The 19,388-nt window shown below is 41.5% G+C and overlaps 1 long non-coding RNA gene across 2 annotated transcripts in view; it reads right to left on the bottom strand.

Annotated features, from left to right (window-relative positions):
- LOC138760564 (uncharacterized) overlaps window positions 1–18,171 on the bottom strand; it is a 46,704-nt gene extending 28,533 nt beyond the window's left edge. For both annotated transcript variants that reach the window (XR_011355704.1, XR_011355703.1), the window contains exon 1: window positions 17,948–18,171. This is a non-coding gene — a long non-coding RNA (uncharacterized lncRNA). The remainder of the gene's footprint in view (window positions 1–17,947) is intronic.
- Window positions 18,172–19,388: the final 1,217 nt, after the last annotated feature.

The following is a 19,388-nucleotide window of genomic DNA, read 5'->3' as shown; positions in this document are numbered from 1 at the left end:
AATACATGCGTCTGGTAAAACCTCTTTTTCACGTCTCTTTTTCAACACTAAACAATTCACAATAAAATTACCAGGTTTCTTACAAAAATTACATACAAATGCAGAAGTTTTGTCCTTTCCCACCTTATCTTCATCTTTTCTCTTAACATTCTCACCAGACTTAATTTCAGGCTTACTAATCTGTTCCACATTAACTCTGAAAATGCTACACCAACAGTCAAAACATACAAATTTTCCCAGAGCAAAATCCATATAAGATTTGTTCCATGTTTTCATCAAACTCCTAAATTTTTGTCTACATGCTTCTGGAACCAACTCATACATTTTTAATACTGCTTGTTTAACAGTATCATAATTTGCCACTTGCTATGTAGTCAAGCTAGAGTATGCAATTTGTGATTTTCCCTTCAATACACTTTGGAGCATAAGAGGCCATTTTTCTTTTGCCCATCTTGAGCTCTCAGCAAACTTTTCAAAAAGTTGAAAATATGTATCTATATCTCCCTCATCAAAAGGAGGAACTAGATTTACCTCTCTACTATCCAAAAGCCTCTCCCCAGGAATTACAGCCTCAATTCTCTTACCTCCCTCCATCTCAATTTTTAACTTCACTGAAACCATCTGTCCCTTTCAATCTTTTCCAAGTCATATTTTCTTTGTCTTTCAAACTTCCTTCCTCATTTTTTCAGCTACCTCTAAGTCATATTTGCTCCATTTTTCAGTTTTCTCTGCCTCATATATCCTCAGTTTTTCAGCCTCCAACACCCTTTGTTTCTTCTTCCACCCTCAGTTTCTCCAACTCCAATTGCAATTTAAAAGATCTATCCTCCAGAAAAATTTCTAAGGTTTTCTCAACTAATTTTCCATCACCTACATAATATCTCACTATAATTCTCTGTATTTGTACTTTTTTCATCCAGTGCTTGACTTCAGTCAGCCTTAATGCTTAGAAATAACCATCAGTTCCTCATTTCTCTTGCTCTGCAGCTCTGCAGGTGATGGTTGTGACAAAAATATATCAACATCTATTGCTACTGTTTTTCCACAAACAAGCTTTAAATTAGCTTGGAAAAAACAATGAACTAATAAATTACGATATCTCCAAAAGTTTAAGATTCCAAAACTCCAATTTTCAATCTGAAAGGACGATCCCCCAAATATGTTACGAGCCCAGAGGACCCCAAAACCCAGTAGCAATAGATATTCAACAAGACAAATGGTTACTTAAACAAAGTTGCTTTTAATTATGTTGAAACATGAAAACAGAATCGCACTTTAACTTATCACTCACTATTAACTTACTTTACCTAACTTAACCCCCTTCTAATTCTAAGCGCATGTGTACGTAATGTGTGTGTGTATGTTCAGAAAAATTATTTGATTCACTTTTCATTCCTCCAGGTTTTCACAGGTTGCAGGCAATTCTCATACTGTGCATAGAATTTAACATTTATGAAGTTCACCAGGCTTTGGTACTTGAAAGGTAAATGGTTACTGAGGTGCACTGGGGTAGCAGCAAACAAGCACAAAACTCAAAAGACTGTACAACAGGCTTTATTCCAGTAAAAGTCTGAATACCAGTTCAAGCCTTGGTGACTGCCCATGTGACTGGCTCAGGTTTATATTCAAGTCGGCTGATTGACAGCTGGCCTGGTGGAGTCAGCACCTTAGTTAGTCTTCCTGCAGGTACAGTGGTCGCCCCCTGCAGTAGGCTGGTGGTCGTATCATCACACTTACCACTCAGGAAGGTTCTTGTCAGTTTTAAGAGACATATATGTTGTTCGCTGGACACCCACAACTGATTCCTTTTAATCAGCCACTTTAGTGTCTTGCAGAAGAAACTTGCCCCATCAGGAATTTCCAGATGATAACCTCTTTCTTTCAGCTCACCACAGAGTTCCTTCTTGTTTCTCTTATTTCAAGTGAAACATTAGACAGCCAGTCCTGTGCTCTTGTATGAACCACAAGGGCTTTGGCCAGGCTGAACTAAGCACTCACAGCCAGTCTTCCAAATGTTTTTTTTTCCACAAGCTTGCCAGCTTGTCCTGTTCCAGTCCCTGATACTGCTGCTGACTGCAAAACTGGAGAACTGATCTCTCTCTTTCTCTCAGCGAAAAGCCTGTTTTATTCTCTCTCTGTTTGCAAAGCCACATGACCCTCTTAGGACAGCAAACAGCACTCTCAGACAGTCTGCGACTCCGAATCTACTTTTCCATTTGTTGCTCTTCAAAACAACAATCCATTAGTGAAGTCTCTTGGGCATTCTCCAAAGATTTTGCAAAGGCTCTTGGAGCCAGCCTGTCTAGCTTGAGCAGAGCTCCAGTATTTTAAATAAGATCTGTTTTAAAATGTTTGTATGTGACCTACATAAAAAACCTGTCCCAACTTTTCTCCCCAAAACATATCTATAATCTGTCATAGGTGTTACCTCACACCCATTATAAATTACACACCTTGCAAGACCCTCTGGCCCTACATGCAAGTGCCCGATGTGTCCCAAGACAAAAAAAAAGTCACTGTTCGATTTTGAAATTTCAGGAAGGGAGAGGACACAATGTTTCTGAGCCACAGCAGCTACATGGCTACTAAAGTGTTACCCAGACCAGTAAATGGCACATACTTAGTGTGTGGCACCTGAGCCTACACTTGGCTCCCTGGAGCAACAACCCACCAAAAAGACAGTCAACCTACCCACAAGCAATGGACTGGCTGCTTCTATTTGGCCAACATGGTTACCTATCTAAGAATTTTGCCCCAGTTACAAGACCACCCCCATTTAAACAGACAACCCAGGGCTACCTCAAGGGAGAAAGGTTCTGGATGATCGCTTTTCCCACAAATGGGATGGCCAGAAATTAATGGGAAATCATTAATTTAGCAGCTGCCCTTGAGCAAGTGGCAAACAGTATTGCCCTGTCCCTGATGCACACTCAGAGCCGAATATCTAAGATGATAGCTTTAAGACATATGGTCTTATAAAATCGTATGGCTCTGGACTTATTTCTGGCTGAGAAAGTTTGGACTTATGCACTCATCGAGAAGGAATTCTGCACTTACATCCTAATGAATTTGTTACATTATTAACGAATCCTCTTACATTACTGACCTTTCATGACACATCACTCAAGAGATAGACAAGATTAAAAAATCTGGGGTAAGCATTCACAATGTGGGGAGCATGGGGAGCTCTGGATGGTGGTCTTTTAACGTGCTGGGAGACTTCTGGGTAGCAATACTACATTATGGCTGCATAATGTCGAATACTTCTTGTCTTCCTGCTCAACAGTGTGTGCGCCCTCATCAAATGTGCACAGAAAGATGGTTTCAATAGTATCATCTAACTGGTTATCATAAATATAAATAAAAAGGAGTGAATGTAGAAGTTTGTGTTTATTGGCTATCTAGAAATATTGATTATGAGAAAACCAGCAGAGATTTTCCTCTGTAACAGAAATAAAGTCACAGGCTTCCAGAGAACAGGCATGAAGGGAGAGACATAAGTTTTGTCCCAAGGAACATTCCAGACAGGAAATTAGAATTGATGATCTCTTCTGCCCAAATCATCTCAAGTAAACACAGTCCCCCTGGGCTCTAGAATCCATAATATCTTAACACAAAGATGCCTTTGCTGACCGATTCCACTTCTTATCAAATGGCCTCCCATTCATTCCCGCCCAAATGCGGATGATTGACTTCACTGCTTGTCAGGCGTGATATTGCTGTCAAAAGCTACAGAATGCACTTAGCCACACTGAAGATGCCAACGAGACCAAGGCTTCACAGCACTTCACCCTAGCAGCTTCTTTCCCTATTGCTGATATCGATGACTTTCTGTTTAGACGGAAATTGAGGCGTAGAATATTGGGGGGACTTTTTCCAGACTGTTTCTAATTTTATATGCCACAATTCATAATCTCTTAATTATAACATGTACAAGTAAAAAGCCAATTGACATCAGCCATTTCCCTCTGTTTGGAAATGTACAAATACCAATGGTAATCCCTTAACTTATAACAATACTTTCAAAGAGATACCTCTCAAATTTGTATTCAAGAATTGTCCTTAAATATTGTACCCTTCAGGTCTACCTGCTGGCATGACTTAATAAAATGTGTGTTTTGTACTTTTATGGTTCTGCTTACATTTTGTATCTTGACAGGTAGCACGATTATAACAAATGTTCACAGGCTGCAGGCTGTTGGTGACTTGAGGTCAAAGGACCCACACAATGGATTTAGGTATGGAAAAATGGCATGCAGAACGTTGTAGCTCTATACCATTAGAGAAGATTACTCATAGTTTACAAAATAAATATCATTTGTTTTGGAAAATATGGGACCCATATTTACAAAATGTGGGTTTGTACATTTGATAAGCTCTCTGAAGACCTCACTTCTTGGTAACCTCCAAAATTAGACTTTATGATATAAATGCTTTATTCCCCTGGCATTCTCCAGTCCTTCTTTCTTTAACCTTTATTTTTCTTACTTTTTCTATCTAGGTGCTTTGGGTGGAGGGGAGGGAGGTGGGATTCTTACATACCACATGTATAACTTTCTGAAATAATTTTTGAAGAATGAAAAGTGATTCATATTGTGGTTTAAATTTTATAAATAAAATATTCCAAAAAAATGACCCAGTCAGGATGTAGGCTGCTGCAGGGCAAGAAGAGCTCCTGAAGGTCCTTGGGAGCTGAAGGCTTCCTGATTGTGTCTTAGGTTTGGATCTGGAGCTCAGGTTGCTAACGGATAGAACAGGGGTCTGTGTGGCTGCAGAGGCTGCATGAGTGCTGGAGAGAAATCCACGGATCTCAATGACTCTGAAGGGACTCTCTTTTACTTCTCTTTCTCTTACTGTAAGGGGCGCTGGGCAATGCTAGTGGATACTCTGTCTACCTGAAGGAAATTTCATGTAATATTATATTTATGTTTTTATTACATGTGTTACAAGCCAAAGAGGACCCCAAAACCCAGCAGCAATAGATAGTCACCAAGACAAATGGTCATTAAACAAAAGTTGCTTTTAATTATCTTTAAACATGAAAATAGAATCACACTTTAACTTATCACTATTAACTTACTTTATCTAACTTAACCCCGTTCTAATTCTAAGTGCATGTGTACATAATGTGTGTGTGTGTGTGTGTGTGTGTGTGTGTGTGTGTGTGTGTGTGTGTGTGTGTGTGTGTGTGTGTGTGTGTGTGTATAAGTTCAGAAAAGTTCTTTGATTCACAGTTCCGTCTCATTTCTCCACTCCTCCAAATTCACAGGTTGCAGGCAATTCTCATACTGTGCATAGAATTTAACATTTATGAAGTTCACCAGGCTTTGCTGCTTGAAAGGTAAATGGTTACCACTCAGGAAGGATCTTGTCAATTTTCAGAGAGATATTTGTTGTTCACTGGACACCCACAGCTGATTCCTTGGTACTAGCCACTTCAGAGTCTTGCTGAAGAAACTTGCCCCATCAGGGTTTTCCAGATGATAACCACTTTCTTTCAGGTCACCACAGAGTTCCTTTTTGTTTCCCTTATACCAAGTGAAACATTAGACAGCTAGTCCTCTCCTCTTGCCTGAACCACAAGGGGTTTGACCAGGCCATCATCCAAATGGGGCTTTCCATAAGCTTGCCAGCTTGTCCTGTTCCATTTCCACCTGTTATTGCTGGCTGTAACACTGTAGAAATGATCTGTGTGTGTGTGTGTGTGTGTGTGTGTGTGTTTGTGTGTATATCTCTCTCTCTCTCTCTCACACACACATACACACACACACACACACACACACACACACACATACACACACACACACACACACACACACACACACACACACACACACACACACACACAAAGCCTGTTTGACTTTCTCTCCTTGCAAAACCACATGACCATTTTAGAACAGCAAGCTCCCCTCCAGACAGAAGGTGGCTCCAATACGTTATTTAATCTGTTGCCTTTTTGTAAACAATCATCCATTAGTGAAGTCTCTTGGGCACTCTCCAAAGCTCTTGCAAAGACTGTTGACCCCAACATATCTACCATGAGGCAGAGCTCCAGTATTTCATATAAGATCTGATTTAAAGTGTTTGTATGTGACCTACTCTAACAAACCTTTCCCAATTTATCTCCCAAAAACATATCTATGTACTCTGTCACACATGACAATAAAAGAATCATCAATCTTTAATTTCAACACTATGCAACATAACCACTAATCTCAGCTTGTTTTATTTGACTCCAGATACATAACCTTAGCTGCTTGAAGTGAATGTTGCATTTTAATGTATTTTTCTCAAGCATTATTCTCAAGCAATACTCCAGGAAAATAGGTATTCAAAGTGCAATATTGGACTTGGAGCATTTGAAGGGAAGTCACATACTTACACTTTCATTCTGTGCTAGTATCAGGTTAGGCACTCACTCCTCAGTCTGTTTAGCAGTATGACCTCCAATATTGCGACACAGATGTCAATAAGCTTGGTCCCTAAACATCTGCTTCCTAGATTTGTCATCAGCTTCAGTTGTCTTATTTTCAAACGAAGAAAGTGCAGTGTATGTTCATTGGTAAGAACATGAACAAAGTACGGTTTGCAGCAAAAGGCCTAAGACTAAAATGATAATTTGCTGCATCATTGGTGCTGGAGTTGATTTTTCATTCTCCAATTGGGCGGCATGTGTTTAAAATTGGGGGGTACAGGTTTAAATGGCCAGAATCGGCTTCTACCTTTCTGTAAAGAAAATTTAAAATTTAAACATTTAATCTTTAGAATAGAGAGCATATCCAAAACACATTTGGGAGAGATATTCCACCCAGGTCATAATGGCAAATTATGTAATTAGGAATTGAACTGCTACATATGGTGGATTTAATAATACTATTTGAGGTGTGTGAGTGAAGTTGAACTGCTCGTGAAAATAAGAAAATAATTTAATTTAGACACGTAGCACGCTAACAGGCCCTTCCAGCCCACAACCCCCATATGTTTTGAAGCGTGCAAGTGAAATAACAGCAGATGAAGTTCAACATAAAGACTTCAACGGTATAATTAGGTTAAAAAATGGCCAATTAGAAAAGACATGGGATAAATGAACAAAGAGAATTAGAGATCAAAGTAATTAACATCTCTATTAACATTTAATGACTTATTAGAATGGCTAAGGGGTGCAGATTAAGCAGTGCTGGGGTAGCTTTTCTGAACAAGCACTTCAAATAGAATTTAATGCAACAAGAGTACTTGAAGATTGTGATTTGCTTTCCATAATGCACAAAGCAAGCTCTCACTGAATATAAAAAAAAGGAAGGTGCTACTACAGGTGTTAGATCACATCTGACCTCGTTATTAAGGTAAGATTTTGAACATGCAGAATCATTCCTGCTACTGTAATTCATGGATATTCCAATTCAAACTTTGAGTAGTAGTACAGTAGTATTTCCATTATCTGACACCTATGGGAATCGCGTTGGATATGCAAATTTTCCAGTTGTCTGAGTCTCACTCTTTCAATGTGTAACTAATACACCTACATTAAGAATACACTATTTAAAAGACAAAAGACAGTGAAAAATGTAAAGTAATTTGAAAAAAATCATTCTAGTAGTCTTTAATTCACTTTAATTAAATAATTCCTGTAACTTACAAAATTTAACTTCATATTTGCACCCTGGATGCTGGAGTCTAAAAGTGTTGTGCTAACTGTGCCCCCTCCTTCAAGTTTACATATAAAGCCTTACTAATATACCCAGAACGGATGACAATTCAATGATGACCTACACATGCAGCAGCTGTGGCAGAGCTTACCATTCTAGGATCGGCCTCAATAGCCATGGTTGACGTCACTCAACAATCCAGTGACTACTAGAGTTGCAGTATTCATGGTTGACTATGACTGACAGAGGCCACATAATAAAAATAAAGACTTTACTAGCGCAGAGATAGTGAGACACTTTTGGAGAGTCGCCCCAGCGGCAAATGGCATTGATTGATTCTTCAGGTGTCCCAGTCAGATCCTCAGTAAAACCTGTTTCATCTCCACTTAAGAGTCCCGGTCAGACCCTCAGTGCAGCCCATCTCACCTCCATGCAGGTGTCCCGGCCAGGTCCTTGGCGCACCTTGCTCACACTGACAACCTGACTTACCTCCATTAAAATGAGCACTGTCCTCACTCTGACAATTTGACTCACCTCCATGCAAGTGTCCCGGTCAATTGATTGAGTGCCAGATAATGGGGATTTTGCTGCATTCAATAGTTTGTTAAGAGGTCAATGAAGCTGACACTCAAAAAAGAAAGGGTCAGATATTACAGTATTTCCTTTACAATGAAGCAGGACACTTATTTAAACTTATGCATTCAATTTAATAATTAATAATTAATCAAGGAAGGGAAAATATTTAATGAGCTATTATTTATGTGTCTTAAATGGTTAGGATGAGGAATTGCAGTAGCTGAAAAATAATTCAGAGCTCACATTTCTGGTGGTGAAATTATATCTTTCCATTTAATATCCATTTCCTCAACTGCAAAAGAAGTTGTTTTATATTAATATATTTGGATCAGTATTGTAGTCTACATCAAGCTTGTTGATTTGAAATACAAAATTGAACCTTTTCAATTCAAACACCTTGTTCATAACGAATAGGATATTGTTGACCTACATAAACCCAAATATATTCCACGGCATATAGTAAATAGTAAACTGATCCTATAACCCCCTATGAATCAACTGACCTCCCATCAAAATTACATTGCCTTTGTTACTTACCAATTGATCTGTCTCTGTAACTGCACTTTTGTACTGTGTCGTTCTTGTACAATGTATGAAATGTCCAACTTCACCTGTATTTTCTCTACTTTTCTTTGAAGTGAATCAGAGGACTCTATTGTGAATGGTGTAGATTGTCATTGTGTGAAACAAATGTTAAAAATGAACTGAAGAAATGGGTTGAGATAAAATCAGCAATAGAATATGCTGGTTGGAGGGTGGAGAAATATATGATTCCTGATGATCCTCAATCTCTATCACTGGATTTTGGTGCAGGTGACAATAAACTTGAAATTACATTTCAATTTGATCAAAGACCCTTCACCATGTTCTTTAAACTGAAAAGTTAACCCTGTTTCTCCTTCTAGAGATGTTGCCTGACTTAATGGGTGTTTACCACTATTTTCTGTTTTTATTTTAGATTTCCAGCTTCGACAGATTTTATGATTTTTGTTTGTAGAGTGGATAATGTGGGCATTGGAACACAACTTTAATACAAGGATTATAAACTGCATTAAAAGTGACATTTGCATTTACCTAATTTGCACACATGATGATTATTATGAAAGTTTTCTGTTAAATGTCCAAGTGATGTCCAGAGGCAATTGATTTCTTACTTGCTGCAGCCAGACAGGTTTAAGAAGAGTATAAATTAAAATTACCACAATATGCCATGAGAGAGAAAAAGAGAATAAATTGCAGTTAGTCCAAAAGAAGTGATGCTTCAAGAGAGAAATGAAAAACACATGGTCTATCCTAAAGCAAAATACAGCAATGTACATTATGTTGAGATAGTACCATATTTGGTTGAATGGCTTGGCGGTTTCCTCAATTGAACATTTTGGAGACCAACCAAATATTTCATGATTCCCACAAGTAAAGCTTTTGTTTAAACTCCTATAATAAAAAAAACAACTCTTTATACAAGGCTAAAAAAGCAAATAACAAAAATAGATTCAATTTTTGTCACTGCTATCTCAACAGTTAAATAAATGTGTATTTTATTATGCTTTTATTACTGTAAAAATCCTAAAGTGCTACAGACCAAAGTTGTGGAAGTGTGTGTGTGTGTGTGTGGGGGGGTCTGTGTGTATCAAATGGACACATTTAACTATTTTTCCATATTCCTGATGAAAGGTTCATGCCCTATATATTGATTGCCTTTTACTTCCTATGGATGGTGCATGATCTGCTGTGCATCTCAAGCACTTTTGTGTATGTGCAATGATAGAGCACAAATAACTGGGTTGGTTGTAGGTCTAGAGGTTGTTGAAATATAGAGAGATGTGAACCAATGAAGGTATATGAAAATGAGATGGAGAATTTAAAAATGTCAGGACTAATAAAGATAACCCTAATTAAGGCAAGTTGATGGGTGAATTGCAATTTGAGCAGGTTATGGTACAAACAGCAGGTTTTTGCATGGGTTTAATCAATGCTAATATTTCCCTCAGTTAAGTGTATTTGCTCTGGGATTCCATTCAATGTCAAGGAGGCAATCAACAGCTGCTCTGTGTTTGCAGACTAATATCACATACTGTAACTGATCACCAGAATCTGCATTTATAGTTAGTTGAAGCACATTTTCTTCAACTGTTCCAAGGCAATCTCATTTTGCAGAAGAGGATTGTGTGAAGTCAGTTAGGAGGCAATCAATTTAGATACTTTAGTCTATCTTTAATGAATCTGGATGATATAGAGATTCCTGACAAGAATGGAAACAATGAAGAATACCTGACAGCTGTGCCAAATGGAAACCTGTGCTGATGAACTTGCAAATGTATTCATGGAAATCTTTAATATGTCACTCTGGCAGGGTGTGATACCTACCTTTTTTAAAACTGGCCTCAATGCATCAATATCTATCATTCAGTGCCACTCACATCCACAGTAATGAAGTGTTTTGAGAGGCTGGTGTTGGAACATATCAGCTCCTGTCTGAACAGCGACATGGATCTGTTCCAATTTGCCAACTATAGCAACATGTTTGATCATAGAACCATAGAACATAGGCACAGAAACAGGCCTCTTTGGCCCTTCTAGTCTGAGCCAAATCTTTTTTTTTCCTAGTCCCACTGAACTGCACCCAGTCCATAGCTCTCCATACCTCTCCCATCCATGTACTGTGTGTCTACAGTGGATTCCATCTCAGTGGCTCTGTATAAAATCCTGAAACAGCTGGACAGCAAAGATGCATACATCATGATGCTCTTTTTGACTACAGTTCAGCATTCAACATTATCATACCCTCAAATTGATCAACAAGCTCCAAGACGTGGGCATCAATTCGCCAATGTGTAATTGGATCCTGGATTTCCTCATCTCTAGACCACAATCAATGAGAATTAGTAAGAGCATCTCCTCCACAATCCCCATCATTCTTAGGCCCTTTCTCTACTCACTTTACACCTATGACTATGGCTCAGTATGATTATAACACCATCTACAAATCTGCCGATGATACCACAGGAGTGAGTTTTATAAAAAGGAATAATGATTCAGCATACAGGAGGGAGATTGAAAACTTGGCTGAATGGTGCACCAATAACAACCTTGCACTCAATGTCACCAAAACTAAGTAGCTGATTGTTGACTTCAGGGAAGGAAAGCCAGAGGCATAAAATCCAGTGATCATTGGGGGATCAGAGGTGGAGCAACTTTAAAATCCTGGGAGTTACTATATTGAAGAATCTTCCTTGGGCGCTACACACAAATGTCATTGTGAAGAAAACAAGTCAGCACTTCTAATTCCTCTGGAGTTTCCAGAAGTTTGTATGACATTGGAAACCTTAGTGAACTTCTGCAGGTGTGTAGTAGAAAGTGTGCTGAATGGCTGCATGCCCTCATCACGGCCTGATTTGGGGCACCAATAACTCTGAGTGGAAAACCCTGCAATAGGTAGTGGACACAGCACAGTACATGACAGGCAAAGCTCTCCCCACCATCAAGAAAATCTTAATGGGACACTGCTGCCGGAGGACAGTAAGGATTCACACTTCCCAGGTACATGCTCTGTTCTCACTGCTACCATTAGGAGAGGTTTTGGTGCCACAAGCCTCACACCACTATGTTCAGGAACAGTGGCTACTCCTCTAACATCAGATTCCTCAACAACAAACTCAATCAAGGACTCATTTAACTAATCTTACTTTACACATTATTTATTACTGAAAATTTATATTTTTCTCCATTACACAGTTAGTTTGTTTAGTTTTCTTTCTTTCTTTACATTTCTCTCTTTTGTGTATGTATCTTGAGTATAGTCTTTTGTACTAGTGATAAATTGAAATTCTGCCTGGTCCACAGGAAAAGAACCTCAGGGTTTTATGTCATGTATATACTCTGACTAGAAATCTGAACTTTGAACTTTGACTTTCTCTGTTATCACCAAAACTTCTCTTAACCATCAAACAGAAAAAAAAGAAAGGCTTTATTCAAACAGTGTCCAATTACATTTATCCAATTCAAATGACTGTATAAGAAATGTTGCAACATTGAAAATGAGTTAAGCAATCAAGTCACTAGGTTAAAATCCAACAAATTTCTGCAAATATCAAGCAGCGTCCTTTCGAAATTCAAGAAATCGACCAATATTCATTTTACATGGTAATAAACCATACTAAACAATAGCAGCACCATGACTACTGTTTGATAATGCACTCTATTATCCCTAAATATATGCAACAGGACAGACCACTGATTGTAAACTCTGGTGGGTACTCATACTATGAAAAAAATGATGTTTTAGTAAAGGCATTAGATTAGAAGCATTTGAACGCTGTCCTTCAAGGATCTTGGCAGAATTAACACTCAGAAGGTCAAATGGCAGTTTAGCATCAGAATCAGATTTTATTGTCATGAATGTAGGGATAGAGTGCTACCACCAGGAGGAGTCAGAGGCTGAGTGTGTAGCATCTAGGGAATGTTGCATCCTGGGTATGCTGTTACATCTTAGGTGGATTCAAGATGGATGCTTCTACATGATGTCTGGCATTTGTATGTCCTGTCCTTCCTGCTGTTTGCTTAGTTAATAAATCTAGTTATTTAAAAATAACCCAAGTTTGTTAATTGTAATAGAATAAACATCACATGGTACTAGGAGTGGAAGAAAGAGTCAAGAGTGGAAGAAACAGCCTAATTCTGCTGTGCATAGGAGTGAAAGAAGAAGAACCCCACCCCCCACCCCAACAGTGAGTAACAGTCGATATCAGCAGAGAAAATATGGAGGGTTTAAAAGCTCCTAATACTGTAAAATGGATTGGAAACATCAACCATGAATGGAGGCTGTTTAAAAAAAGCTTTATGCTGTACCTGCAACCATTGGAATTGATAGTGAACCAAATACATGGAAGATTGCAATGCTACTTACCGTGTAGGACCTCAAGCACTAGAGATTTTCAACACATTTATTTGCCAATGCAGAAGTCCAGAGCAAATTTGACAAGGTTATCATGATGTTTGATGAACACTGTTCACCAAAGTAAAATTAAACCTACAAGAGATACGTGTTTCACTTGCACACGGAGCTGCAGGGAGAGAGCTTTGATAATTTTTTAACTAACATGTAATTTTGGATTGCTGCAAGATTCAAAGATCTGTGATCAAATTGTATTTGGAATTAATGATAAGAAAGTGAGAGAGATGTTGCTGCGAGAGACAAAGGTTACCACAGCTGGAGCTGTGGAGATATGCCAGGCCAGTGAACTAGCTCTGCAGCACGTGAAAAAGTTTGGTGAGAGTGTAAAATCCAGTGAAAATGAAGGCATACTCATAGCTACAGTGTCTGGACACTCACAAAAAATAAGATACAAGGACCAACAAGAAGATGGAGAGACATTCAATTGTAAATGATGCAGCACCAAACATGCACCAAAGCAATGCCCAACTTATGGAAAAGTCTGTAATCACTGTGCAGAGCAATATTTTTCCAAAGGGAAACAGAATTAAAAATGTATGGTGGTGCAGGAAGTGAACAGCATCGATCAAGATAAATGGACTGTGACATTGCATACAAATGGAACAAATATTCCTTTCAAGTTAGACACAGGGGCAAACATCAATTTGATGTCTGAGCACAACATCAGAGCAATGAAGATAAAACCATACATCCATGCAAATCCTATAATTTTCAAAGCATACAATGGACAGAGCAGCAACACGAAAGGTACATGTAAACTCAAGGTGAAAGTTAAAGATAAAGAGCACCACGTCAGGTTCACAGTAGACTCAGATGGACATGAGTCACTGCTGGGTGACAAAGCATGTGAAGAATTAAACCTAATCAAGAGCATGCACCATATTAACTCTGACCATGTACAGAAAAGCAGAGAGTAAATACTGGATCAATTTCCTGACATCTTCAAGGGGTTTGGACTTCTACCATTCACCTATAAGATACAGTTAAAAGAGGATGCACAGCCAATAATGTATTCCTCGAGCCTGTTCCAGTGCCACTAAAAGGTAAGCTTGTAGCGACCCACAGCCTACTCCACGGCCTGACACAAGTAGTGATGTCCGAACATGGCAATTGAGCAGGCAGCATAGGCCTAGACAGCCTTCTTCCATAGGCTACAATGGCAACAGAGGAAATGGAGCAATCAGCAATCAACGGATCATAAAGCCACCAATTAATGATCAGCAGAGTGTAGGCCATGCACATTGATGACATAGTAGCAAGGCTCAGCTGGCTTATAAAAAGCAGAGTTAATGACCCAATAAATCAGTATTGTTTGTACTCTTGTGTGTGTGTGTCTTCTCTAGAACTCTAACCCAGAGCTATAACTGCAGCCACACACTACATTGGTGATCCCGACGGGTCAAAGCGGCAATTTGGACAAGAAGATGGACGAGCAACCTTCAATCAACGCGACTTTGTTGAGCTTCTGAAATTCTGGACGTTGCAACCAGTGATGTTCCAACAGGTCATGGCACAATTCGCCATTTGACACATCACCGCCAACGCCATGCATTACTACTATGTCTCGAGCCCCCTTGAGCAAGAGACTGCAGCCAAGATCATCCATTTCCTCCAGCACCCTCTAGAGTAAGGGAAGTACGTGGCCCTCAAAGAGCTATTAAACCCCACTTTCAGGCTCTTGAAGCACGAACGTGCAGCCTGATTGTTGTACATGAATGGCTTGGGGAACAGGGCCCCTTCTGCCCTCTTGAGCAACATGCTCACTTTAACTGATGGGCACACTACTTGCCTGCTTTTCAAGCAGATTTTTCTGGAGCGACTGCCTGAGAACATCCGGCTGCTGATCAAGAAGGAAGACTTTAATGACCCTAGAAAGGTAGCTGCCCAAGCAGACGCACTCTGGGCGGCGGAAAAGGACTCGTGGAACGTTGGAACAAGTAACCATACCCCCGCCTCAACAAGTGACAAGATAGCCAACCAACTGGCCAGTGGATCCCACCAGTGAGCAATACTGTTTCTATTATCAATGGTGGAGATGCTCATCGATGCCGCTCTCCCTGTGCATTCCAGAGAAACGCCAGAGACAACCGTCATTAATGACAGTGGCGGCCAGCTTACAAGACAGCCTCCTGCACATTCAGGACTCTTTGCTGGTTCCTGGTCGACACAGGGGCCGAGGTCAGTGTCCCCCTTCCAAGTCCGGTATCCACAATGGAAATGTGGGCTGGGACCTGAGGGTGGCCAACAATTTGGACATTTGGACTTTCAGCAAGCGCACCATAGCCCTCTGCTTTGGGATCAACCTGATCACCTGGAAATTCACACTATCGACCGTACGATAGCCACTCCTGGGGTGCATTTTCTCAGAGTGCACTCCCTATTGGTGGATATCAAGGGACATAGATTGGTGCATGCTAAAAGTTTTCAGACCCTTTCCCTTAAGGGAACTAAGGTTATTGCCCACCAGTAACTGACTCCGACAATGAATTTGCTCAGATTGTGACTGAATTCCCTTCCTTTACAATGCCTCACTTTACCTCGACAGAACCTAAGCATGGGGTGCAGCACCAATCCTCATGGAGGGCCCGCCCATTCATACCAGGGCATGCCACATTTCCCCCATCCCGGAAAGCTCAACCTCGCAAAGGAGGAATTTTAAAAAATGGAAGAGCTTGGCATCATGCGGCACTCTGAGAGCCCCTGGACCTCCCCACTCCATATGGTGCCCAAGGGAGCAGGGGGTTGGAGACCTTGCGGGAATCACTGTTGCCTTGATGAGGCCACCACAATGGACAGAGAGCCAGTGCCCCACATCCACGACTTCACCACCAACCTGCAATGAGAATGGATCTTCTCAAAGGTGGACTGCATAAGGGGCTATCACCAGATCCCGGTCCACCCAGAGGACATTGCCAAAATCGCAACCATCACCCCTTTTTGACTGTTCAAATTTATCGGAATGCTATTTGGACTGAAAAATGCTGCTCAAACCTTCCAAAGACTGATGGACACAGTGGGCCGAGATTTCAAGTTTATGTTCATATACTTGAATGATATTCTGATAGCCAACTGCAACCATGCCAAGCATGCGCCCCACATAAGGCAATCGTGCACCCACCAGAGCACATTTGGTTTGGCAATCAAACCAGCCAAGTGCCAATTCAGGTGAGAGGAAAACAATCCTGGGGCACAGAATAAATAAAGATGGGCCCAAGCCATTGCCCAAAAAGATGGAGGCCAACTTCAGTAAAAGGCCTTCAAGAGTTCGCTGGTATGGTCACATCATGTGACCTTTATTCTTCCTTATGGCAGGTCAAAAGAGGAAAATAGAATGGACTCAGGAAACATCAGAGGGTTTCCAGAAAACCAAAGATGCCCTGGCCAATGCCATCCTCCTAGTGCATCCAATGACAGATGCCCCGACAGCCCTCACAATGGATGCCTCCAACACTGTGGTCATGGAAGTACTTGAACAGTTGTCAACAGGCAATTGCAGCCTCTTGCTTTCTTCAGATGGCACCTCTGACCAGCTGAGTTCAAGTACAGTACCTTTGATCAAGAGCTCCTGGCACTAAAGCTAGTGGTCTGACACTTGAGATACTTCCTGGAAAGTGGATAGTTCTTGATGTTTATGGACCACAAGCTGCTCACTTTGGCTTTCAGCGAAGTATCAGAATCATAGTTGGCCAGGCAACAAAGGCACCTGTCCTATATCACCAGGAAATCAAACGTGGTAGCCGATGCAGTATCATGGCCATCCATTCTGGCAATACAAGCCCCCAACCCAAGGATCGACAATGCAGTGCTAGCAGAGGCACAACATCCCTGCATACAGGACTGCAATAACCGGTCTCCAGCTAGAAGACATGCACATTGGCCCAGGGGAACAGACACTTCTGTGTGACATCTTGACCAGAAGAAATTGACCTATAGTGCCAGCAGCATGGAGGAAACAAGTTTTCCACATGGTCCAAAACCTGGCACACCCACCCAACAGAATCACGGTCAAGACAGTGACCAAGAGGCCAGAACCTGCACACAGTGTCAGACATCTAAAATCCAGATGCACATCAAAACCCCCGCCACCCCCCAAGTCTTTTGAGCCAGACCGATGAAGGTTCAGCCATGTGCACTTTGACATTGTGGACCCTCAAGAGGACCACAATACCGCTTGACAACGATGGACTGCCTGACTAGGTTGCCGGAAGTAGTTCCACTGGCAGAAACTTCCATGGAAGCATGCACCAGAGCCCTACTGAACACCTGAGGAGCACGGTTTGTGATTCCAGAGTATCTGACTTCAGACAGAAGGGCTCAGTTCACTTCAGACCTTTGGGCAGCTTTATCCAACACCCTGGGAACACAACTCCACCATACCACGGCCAATGGGTTAGTGGAAATTTTCTACAGGCACCTCAAGGCAGGCGTCATAGCCCAGCACACAGGCCTTAACTGGGCCGACAAACCCCCATGGGTTCTCCTGGGCATTCGTACCGCTACCAAAGAGGATTTTGATGTATCAGTAGTGGAGATTATCTATGGGGCACTCCTGGTTATCACTGACAAATTCCTGGCCAAAAAGACGGACGAACCACCAGCAGTGGCCCTACATCGCCTAAGAGAATAACGAGGCACACTGACCCCGACACTTCCCAAAGCACACGGTCAACCCAAAACCTACACCCCTAAAAACTTAAAGGACTGCAGACACATCTTTGTAAGATAAGAGGCTCACTGAGTACTGTTTCAACGGCCTTACGAAGGAACCTACCGGATACTCAAGCATAATGGGACCACCAGTGTGCTAGATATCAGAGGCAGGGAGTTCACAATCCACCATCTCAAACCAGCACATTTGGACCCTAGTAGGCCTCCCAAAGATAGACCTGTTACAGATCACCGGTTCTTGAGGTGGGGGGGTTGGGGTCATGTAGCAACCCATGGCTTACTCTGTGGCCTACATAAGTAACGACGTCTGAACGGGACAATCGAGCAGGCAGTACGGGCCTAGACAGCCTTCTTTCATAGGTCACAATGGCCACAGAGGAAATGGTCCAATCAGCAATCGGCAGATTGTAAAGGTACCAATTAGTGATTGGCAGAGTGCAGGCCATGCCTACTGATGACGTAGCAGCAAGGCTCAGCTGGCATATAAAAAGCAGAGCGAATGACCCAGAAAGTCAGTACTATTTGTACTCATGAGTGTGCATATCTTCTTTAGAGCTCTAACCCAGAGCTATTACCACAGCCACACTCTACAAGCTCAAATAGGAACTTGACTGAATGATGGCACTAGGAGGGTCATAAATAAAATGGAGGAGCCCACAGAATGGGTGAATTCAATGGCGTGTGTCAAAAAGAATGGTCCCTAATCCATGGTCAGAGAGGTAGCTGGCTACCAGAATGCGGTGAATCTCCTTAAAACCTACTATGATATACCTCAGAACACCCTGTACGCAAGACACCAGCTTCACATTCGGAAGCAACAAGCAGGTGAGAGCATAGATGTTTTCGCACTTGCCCTGATGGGGCTATCCAGGGACAGTGCCTGCATTGCCATCACAGCTGAAGCTCATCACGAGTCCCTGATGTTAGACATGTTCATAAGCGGTCCGGAATCTGGATACTTTAGACAGCGTCTACTAGAGACTCCAGGCTTGACTTTTAATGCGGCTCTGCGTCAAGCGAAGATGATCCTAACTGCGTTACAAGGGGCGAAGCATTCGAGCAAGGGAGAAGTGCTGAAGTGGCACCCCTCAGATCGACCTGTAGTGAAGATTCTCTACTAAGCTCAACGAAACCACGATGCAAAAGTTGGTCCCTGAAATGTTACTTCTGCGGCTTGGCATTACATGCCCGCAACCAGTGCCCTGCACGCCAAGATACCTGTGCCATCTGTGGGAAGAAGGGCCATTGGGCCAGAGTTTGCCGAGCTAGATAGTCAACTTCTGGCACTTGTGGCAAGCAGAAGAAGAAGAAGGAGGAGAAGGGGAAGAAGTGCTCAAGCGCTGATACTAAGCAAAGTCATCGTCATAACGCCACGATGGTGAGCTGGAGAGTCAATGACTCGTCAAGTCTGACCTCAGCTTCTTCGACTTCTTCTGAATCATCTAATGGACCGACCAGTGATGAGGCGATGCCCTATATGCCAATGCCACAAGGGGATCCAATCCTGGCTTCCATGAAGGTAAATCAAGATAAATCCTATGACA

The sequence above is a fragment of the Narcine bancroftii genome, chromosome 4 (assembly GCF_036971445.1).
Source record: "Narcine bancroftii isolate sNarBan1 chromosome 4, sNarBan1.hap1, whole genome shotgun sequence".
Lineage (NCBI taxonomy): Eukaryota > Metazoa > Chordata > Chondrichthyes > Torpediniformes > Narcinidae > Narcine > Narcine bancroftii.
Note: the sequence above shows the minus strand (reverse complement) of the source record. Positions and strands in the feature narration are given on the sequence as shown.